This window comes from Erinaceus europaeus, chromosome 4 (assembly GCF_950295315.1).
Source record: "Erinaceus europaeus chromosome 4, mEriEur2.1, whole genome shotgun sequence".
Lineage (NCBI taxonomy): Eukaryota > Metazoa > Chordata > Mammalia > Eulipotyphla > Erinaceidae > Erinaceus > Erinaceus europaeus.
Genome location: NC_080165.1, coordinates 19817862 through 19826579, shown reverse-complemented (window position 1 = coordinate 19826579; position 8718 = coordinate 19817862). Strand labels below are relative to the sequence as shown.

Below are 8718 nucleotides of genomic sequence, written 5' to 3'. Positions count from 1 at the left end.
TAGCCAGACAGTGGAATGTTGGACAACATTATGAATGTGATAATGTCATAGAATCAATACTTTAAATGGTCTGCTTCATACATTTATCACAATGGAGAACAGAAAAAGTACTGATAAATCTCAGCATGGGTGAACAGTGGGTACAACCAAGTGCAAAGAGGCCATGATGGAGTCAGGTGATAGCGCTGCGGGTTAAGCACAGGTGGCGCCAAGCGCAAGGACCGGCCTTAAGGATCCCGGTTCGAGCCCCCGGATCCCCACCTCCAGGGGAGTCACTTCACAGGTGGTGAAGCAGGTCTGCAGGTGTCTATCTTTCTCTCCCCCTCTGTCTTCCCCTCCTCTCTCCATTTCTCTCTGTCCTATCCAACAACGATGACATCAACAACAGCAACAATAATAACTACAACAACAAAACAACAAGGGCAACAAAAGGAAATAAATATTTTTTTTTAAAAAAAAGATTAAAAAGAAAAAAGAGGCCATAATGAACAGAACTTCCAGTCTGGAATCACCTCTGCAGTTTAATTTACCTATTTTAACCAGAGCACTACAAACTAGGCAGGGGGTTGGACCTGGGCTTCAGAGCCTCAGGCATGAAAATCTCTTGCATAATAATTATGAGGGGCCAAGTGGTGGTGCACCTGGTTGAACACATGTTACAACGTGCAAGGACCTAGGTTCAGGGCCCCACGCCCCCACCTGTAGGGGGAAAGCCTCACAAGTGGTGAAGCAGGGCTGCAGGTGTCTTTGTTTCTCTTCCTCTTATCTTCCCCATCCCTCCTGACTTCTATGTCTACCCAATAAGTAAATAAAATATTAATAATTGTTTTATCTCCTTTGCCCTATCCATGCTGTTTAAACTCACTCAAGTTGTAAAAAGGGAACTTCAGAAACTTTTCCAGAAAATTAAAAGTAGGTAAGAATGGATAAGGCATGTCAGACACGTAGGGCAGGTAGAGAAAAAAATGTCAAGCCTTCAGAACCACATGGAAACACCATGCAGTAAGGGTGCTGTGGTGTCTCTCCTGTGTCTCTCCCTCTAAAAATAGCAGTGTGTGTGTGTGTGTGTGTGTGTGTGTGTGTGTGTGTGTGTGTGTGTGTGTGTGTGCTGGGGAGACACGGAGAGCTGCAGAAATACACAAACACAGCCCCAAATTAACCAAGCCTCCACAGTCTCCCATGGAGTCCTGTTTCTGCAGGGTCCTCAGATGGGACCAGCCTCAGCCATGCACAGGAACCTCATTCCTCATGCCTCATTCTTCCACTCCGCTCCCTTATTTCTCACTTTTCACTTTCTCACCTTCTAGGTATGCTTGCTGGCACATCCTGAGGCACCCAGCTACTGTGGGTGCTGGGGAGCTCTGTGCCAAGTCTGCAGGTAAAATGTGGGTGTGCAGATCAGCAGCTTGAGCACCCCCTGCTGGCCAGAAGTAGTCAGTGAGGGAGGCACAGAGCTCACAGTCCAGTGCCTAGGAGGGCTGCCTCCTTGTTGTCCTACTAAATCTCTTAACTTTTAGAAATTTAATAGAAGAAAGTTCTATGCTCCCTCTGTCTTATCAGGAAAAAAAAAGTGGTCAGGCCTTCCTTATTGAATTAAATGAATGTGAACACAAATGTTACCACTATTCTAACATTCCTTCCAAACTGCCCACATGACCTTGGCATTTGGGGATGAGTTTTTAACACAAAATATCAAAAGCCAATCAACCCACAAAAGAAAATTAGTTATGTGGAATTTATAAAATTAAAATTTTTAGAGGCCGGGTGGAAGTGCACTGGATTAAACACACATAGTACAAAGCACAAGGATCTTGGTTCGAGCCCCTGGCCTCACACCTGCAGGGGGGATCACTTCACAAGCAGTGAAGCAGGTCTGCAGATGTCTATCTTTCTCTCTCCCTCTCTATCTTCCCCTCCTCTTTCAATTTCTCAATGTCCTATCCAAAAGGGGGGAAAAAAAAAGAAAAAAAATGGCACAGGAGCAGTGGATTTATAGTGTAGACACCCAACCCCAGCAATAACCCTGGAGGCAAAAAAAATTTTTAATTAATTAAAAATAAAAATAAAATTTTCTTCTCAAAGTGAACGACTTTGTTCACAGAAATTGAAAAAAAAAAAACATAACTACTAGCTCAGAAAACACATCTGTAAAAAATATCTGACAGTGGTCCAGGGGGTGGCATAGTGATAAAGCTTTGGACTCTCAAGCATGAGGTCCTGAGTTGGATCCCCCATAGCACATGTGCCAGAGTGATATCTGGGTCTTTCTCTCTCCTCCTATCTTCCTCATTAATAAATAAATAAAATCTTTAAAAAAAATGTGACAAAGGGTTCAGACTCAAAATATGTAAAGGATTTTTAGGCCCCACCAATATGTCCTAGAACCTTGCTTCCCCAGAGCCCTACCCCACTAGGGAAAGACACAAATGGGCTGGAGGTATGAATTCACCTAACAATGTCCATGCTCAGTGGAGAAGCAATCACAGAAGCCAGACCTTCCACCTTCTGCACCTCATAAAGAATTGTGGTCCATACTCTCAGAGAGGGATTTAAAAAAAGCAGGAAATCTTCTAATGGAGGGGACAGGCAGAACTCTGGTGGTGGGAATTGTATGGAATTGTACCCCTGTTATCTTACAATCTTGTTAATCATTACTGAATCACCAATAAATCAAATAAATAAAGAATTTTTAGAGTTCAAGAAGAAGAAAACAATGTTGGGAGTCGGGCGGGAGCACAGCAGGTTAAACGCACGTGGCACAAAGCGCAAGGACCAGCGTAAGGATCCCGGTTCGAGCCCCCGGCTCCCCACCTGCAGGGGAGTTGCCTCACAAGAGGTGAAGCAGGTCTGCAGGTGTCTATCTCTCTCTCCTCCTCTGTCTTCCCCTCCTCTCTCCACTTCTCTCTGTCCAACAATGACGACATCAATAATAACTACAACAATACAACAAGGGCAACAAAAGGAAATAAATACATTTTTAAAAAAACAGTGTTATGTGTCAAAAACTGGACACCTCACCCAAACAGATATAAAGATAGTGGAGAAGCATTCATAACTTTTCAATATCATAATATCATATATCATATCACAGAGGACTACACACCAAGGGCCAAGGAGATAGCAGCATTAGCAGCACAACAAAATTTTAGACCTCATCTCAGAGGTCCCAGGTTCAAGCCCTGGTCCCACGATAAACCAGAGCTGAGCAGTAATCTGGTGAAGAGAAAGAGAGAACTATAAATCGAAGCAATAATGAGGTAGACACTGCACATTTCTTAGAACTGCTAAGCTGTGCATAGATGGTGCCAATAGCTAGAGGGTGAGGAACAAGAACTCTTTCAACGTTAAAGGAATGTTTGCATCGACATTGGACGGTTCTTTGGGGCTAGTGGGCTAAAGACTCCCTAAGCCATGGACAGTGTCACTCACCACGGACACCCCAACCCTTTTGAGCAGAGTTGTGGAGGCTTTCCACGTCTCCCTGATTGCCCCAAATCCAGCTCCTGGCTTTCACCTACGTCAGCTTGTACAAAAGGCTGGTAGTCTCTGCAAAGGAAGTGACTGATTCGTGTTAATGGAGTCCGGCCTCTGATTACAGGTTCAAGTGACTAAAGCAAATTTCCCTTAGTGCATAAGCTAGAGCAGTGCTCTGTTGTCTCTCGTAAAATACACACACACTTTTTTTTTTTTAAGTAATGGCTTTGGGGATGTCAACCAGTGACACAAGGATCTTTTTTTATTTATTTTTGTCCCCAGGGTTATCACTGGAGCTTGATACCTGCACCACAAATCCACTGCTCCTGGAGGCTATTTTTTCCCTTTTGTTGCCTTTGTGTTGCTGGACAGGACAGAGAAAAATCAAGAGAGGAGGGAAAGACAGAGAGGGGGAGAGAAAGATAGACACTGCAGACCTGCTTCACTGCCTGTGAAGCGACCCCCCTGCAGGTGGGGATCCGGGGAGGTCGAACCAGGAGCTTCGTGCCACCTGTGCTTAACCCGCTGCGCTACTGCCTGGCCCCACATGGATGAATCTTAAATATTCATGTCTAAGAGGACAAATTCACCCTGAAGAGGCTATACACCACATGACATTTCAGCAAAGGCAAAACTACAGAGAGAGGAAACAGCTCATGGGGTAGGTGGTTTGAAGACTTTCTTTCTGTCTTTCTTTTTCCCCTATTACCAGAGCACTGTTCTTTTCTCGCTTATGGTGATGCGGGGGATTGAACCTGGAACTTAGGAGCCTCAGGCATGAGAGTCTCTGCATAACCACTATGCTATTCACCCCACCCCCGTTTGAAGTATTTCATATGATACTTTGGTGAATACTTGCCACTCTGCATTTCTCAAAATCCATATTTTCCTTTTTAATTTTATTAGTGATTTAATATTGAATTAAAAAATTATGGGATAATGGGTGTAATTCCACATCATTCCCACCACTAGAGTTCAATATCCCCAGTCCACTGGAAAGAGTAGTGGTTCTCCCAAAGTTGCAGATATGGGTTGGCTATTCTTCCTTTCTTTTTTTTTTTTTTTAAAGAATTCATTTATTTATTCTTGAGAAAGATAGGAGAGAAAGAGCCACACACCATTCTGGTACACGTGTTGCTGGGGATTGAACTCAGGACCCCATGCTTGAGAGGCCAATGCTTTATCCACTATGCCAACTCCCGGACTACAGTTAACTATTATTTCTACAACTACCTATATTATTTTTCCTTGCAGCCCAATGAATAAATCAGAACCTATTCAAATACAGCTATTGAATCTGGCAAGGACAGAATACAGAAATGAGACAAAGATCAGATTATATTTTAGAGAAGCATGAAGAAAGCGCAGACGGTGAAGCAAACGGTGCTGAGTTAAGCAGCTGTAGAAATGAACAAAATCTGTAGGGAAAAAATGTACTGGGAGCCAGGAGGTGGTGCACCTGGTCGAGCACACGCTACAATGCACAAGGACCCAGGTTCGAGCCCTCAGTTCCCATCTGCAGGGGGAAAGCTTTGCAAGTGGTGAAGCAGGACTGCAGGTGTCTGTCTGTCTCTCTTCCTATCTCCCCCTTTCCTCTTGATTTCTGTCTATCCAATAAATAAATAAAGAGAATAAAAACATTTTTTAAAAAAATGTAGTGGACAGGGCCGGGGTAGATAGCATAATGGTTATGCAAACAGACTCTCATGCCTGAGGCTCCGTCAAGTCCCAGGTTCAATCCCCTGCACCGCCATAAGCCAGAGCTGAGCAGTGCTCTGGTTAAAAAAATAATAATTTTTTTTAAATTAAAAAAATGTATTGGACATTTAACAGTGAACTGTTTTAGAAAGTTCTCTGCCGTGGTGTGGGTGTGGGGGGACAATAGCTAACAATTCTTGACACCACTACATCTGTAGTCGAAGATAGTGTAAGAGTTAAATAAATGACAGATGGCAGGAACCAGGTGTGTGGCTCTTGAAGTGGAAGTCACAGATAAGAAGGGAAAAGGTCACAGCACCTACGTGATAATGGGTCAGCTCGGAGACATCAGCATCGGCTCATCTGCATCTTGAGTGTTAACACAGAAAGCTTCACTAGGACGTGTGCTGCACTGGTTGGAATCTATGCGCATAACCCTTTACTGGGGGGACAGATGGTTGGTTGGTTCTGCATAAAACTGTAACTAGGTGAGTTGCGTAACTTGGAATACTTGCATATATTTCCTTGCTTTGTCAGCTGAGCGCACTTACCTCCCACACGTAAGTTTTCTTTTTTTTTTTTAATTTTTTTTAAAATTTATTTTCCTTTTTGTTGCCCTTGTTGTCTTGTTGTTGTTGTAGTAGTTATTATTGTTGTTGTTATAGATGTCATCTTTCTTGGCTAGGACAGAGAGAAATGGAGAGAGGAGGGGAAGACAGAGAGGGAGGAGAGAAAGACAGACACCTGCAGACCTGCCTCACCGCCTGTCAAGTGACTCCCCTGCAGGTGGGGAGCCGGGGGCTTGAACCGGGATCCTTATGCCGGTCCTTGCGCTTTGCGCCACGTGCGCTTAACCCGCTGCGCCACCGCCCGACTCCCGTAAGTTTTCTTTTCAATGTGGTGCCAGGGAATGAACTCGGGGCCTCTAACACATACATGATACGTAAGTGGTCTTCCTGGCACCCAGCTTCTTCCTTCTTTTTATTTATACAAACATTTACATATACAAATGGTTTTCTTTTCTTCTTTTGTTCTTTACCAAACTACTACTCTACTCTGGCCTAATTTAGTTCTAGGGATTGAATATGGAACCTCTGAAGCCTGAGGTATGAAAGTCTTTTTGCGCCTAACTACTACGCTGTCTCCCCTGCCCCACACAGTTAAGTCTGAACACCCTCTAATAAGAGGAACCAGGCTTCTTTGAGGAAATGGCTGACTCTAGGACTGAGACAAGTAGGGAGTAGCCAGGGCAGAGCCCCACACCGATGGAATTATGGCAAAGGGGAGGAGATACGGCTAATTGTGGAAAGTTGACAAAAGAGGTTCCTTTTGTTAATGTGCATTTTTCTAGGAAACCACCACCCATTTCCCCCAGGTGTCCTACTTGATGCTGTAACACAAACGGAGTACAAAAGAACCTATTAATAAACTGATTTTCACTACTAAAGGGTCTGCAACTACATACTTAATCGCTAACCAAAATCAATGAAATACAATGGAAAGGGGAGCCAAGAGCCAGGATGCAGCTGGTTGGCCCTGTGAAGAGGATGCAGCTGGAATCTCCCTGTGCTTTGTGAGAGGGAACAGGACCAGAGTGACCTTCAGGGCAGAGCGAAGTGACTGCATTATGGCAACCAGACAGACAGGTTAGAGGTTTAGAAGGAAAACAAAAAAGGCCCTCCTTGCTGATGCCTCCACGTACAGATTTCAGGAGAAAGACTGTGTGAGCTGGCCAGGAGGTGGCGCTGGACTTGTTAAACTGGAGTCTGACTCCCAGCACTGAATGTGCCCCAGGAATGCTCTGATTCTCTCGCCTGTCTCTCACTCAGCAATCTAAAAAGAGAGAAACACTGTCACTAAATCACAGAATTCTTGACATGTGACTTGTAACTTTACCTTCCATAAACCCACTATGAAGAATATATATGGCAGAACCCATTTTTGGAGGGGAGTTTTTCAAACTATCTAAGGACTGTTTCTGGGCCCAAATACTCAGTTTGAGTCTATAATAATTCACATTAAAGTCTAAGTTTGTCTGCTTTCAGTCACTGATGCAACAGGTTGGGGATAGGGAAATAGCGCAGCCTATTACAGCAACTTGCAGGCCCAAGGCCCAGGAGGCCACAAGTCCAACCCCCTGCACCACCTTATAGCAGAATTGAGCAGTGCTTGGGCCCATCTTTCCCCCTCCTCCCTCATTCTTGCTCAGGAAAAATAATATGTTGGGGGTGGAGAAACAGCATAATGGTTATGCAAATGGCTCTCATATTTGAGGCTTGAAGTCCCAGATTCAATCCCCAGCACCACCATAAACCATAAAGAACTAAGCAGTCTCCTGCTCTTTTACTCTGTATCACTCTCTCTTATTAAAATAAAAATATTTTAATGTAGTTAAATTGCTCTTATCGGATTTTAAATTTCTCCTTCCTGTCCAGTTTCCTACAGAATCATCATAATTAATAAACAAATACTGCTATGTCATCTTTAAAACTGTGCCCCCAAAGAACTGGACTGTTGGATTCAGGGAGAAAGGCGAATCATTTGATTAACTGGGTTGAACTTAACCCCTCTGGGTGGATAGCATAATGCCTATGCAAAAGACTTCCATGCCTGAGACTCTAAGGTCTCAGGTTCAGTCCCGAACACCATCATAAGCCACAGCTGAGCAGTGCTCTGGTCTCTCCGCACCTTCCCTCCTTAAAAATAAATATAATAGTGGTCCAGGAGAGGGCGCAGTGGATTAAGGCTTTGGACTAAAGCATGACGTCCCGAGTTCAATCCCCAGCAATACATGTATCAGAGTGATGTCTGGTTCTTTCTCTCCTATCATTTTTCATGAATAAACTCTTTTAAAAAATAAAATAAATATAATAATAATAATAATAGAACTTAACCCCCAAGCAGTGAAATCCAAACTTGGGAAACAAAAGGACAAGTATAGGAGACTGGAACACCTTGCCTTTTTGAAACAATAAAGATCATCAAATTATCATGTATAAAAAAAAAAAAAAAAGATCATCAGCTTTGTTCTAGGAGGAAGTTCTGTGAAGCCAGAGTCCAGCAGGTGGGAAGATCTCAAGGCCACGGTCATCCTTCCCACTCCCCCCAACTTACCAGCGGCCCCCACCCCCGCCAAGCCAGCCCCTGGCTTCCCAGGTCTCTCCCACTTTATAAAAATACTGCCTCCAACTGGGAGTATGGACCGACCAGTCAACGCCCATGTTCAGCGGGGAAGCAATTACAGAAGCCAGACCTTCTACCTTCTGCAACCCACAATGACCCTGAGTCCATGCTCCCAGAGGGATAGAGAATGGGAAAGCTATCAGGGGAGGGGATGGGATATGGAGAATGGGTGGTGGGAATTGTGTGGGATTGTACCCCTCCTACCCTATGGTTTTGTTAATTAATACTTTCTTGAAAAAAATAATAAAACAGGGAGTCGGGCTGTAGAGCAGAGGGTTGAGCGCAGGTGGCGCAAAGCACAAGGACCGGCATAAGGATCCCGTTTCGAGCCCGGGCTCCCCACCTGCAGGGGAGTCGCTTCAC

At 44.3% G+C, this 8718-nt stretch overlaps 1 long non-coding RNA gene across 2 annotated transcripts; it reads right to left on the bottom strand.

Moving 5' to 3' along the window:
• Window positions 1–854: 854 nt before the first annotated feature.
• On the bottom strand, window positions 855–8352 carry LOC132537998 (uncharacterized). 2 transcript variants are annotated; one of them, XR_009549399.1, is made up of 3 exons: window positions 8127–8352; window positions 5496–6996; window positions 855–3546 (listed from the first exon to the last, which is right to left on the bottom strand). It is a non-coding gene; the product is annotated as an uncharacterized LOC132537998 (long non-coding RNA). The 2 variants fall into 2 exon arrangements; XR_009549400.1 differs by having other exon boundaries at window positions 8062–8133.
• Window positions 8353–8718: the final 366 nt, after the last annotated feature.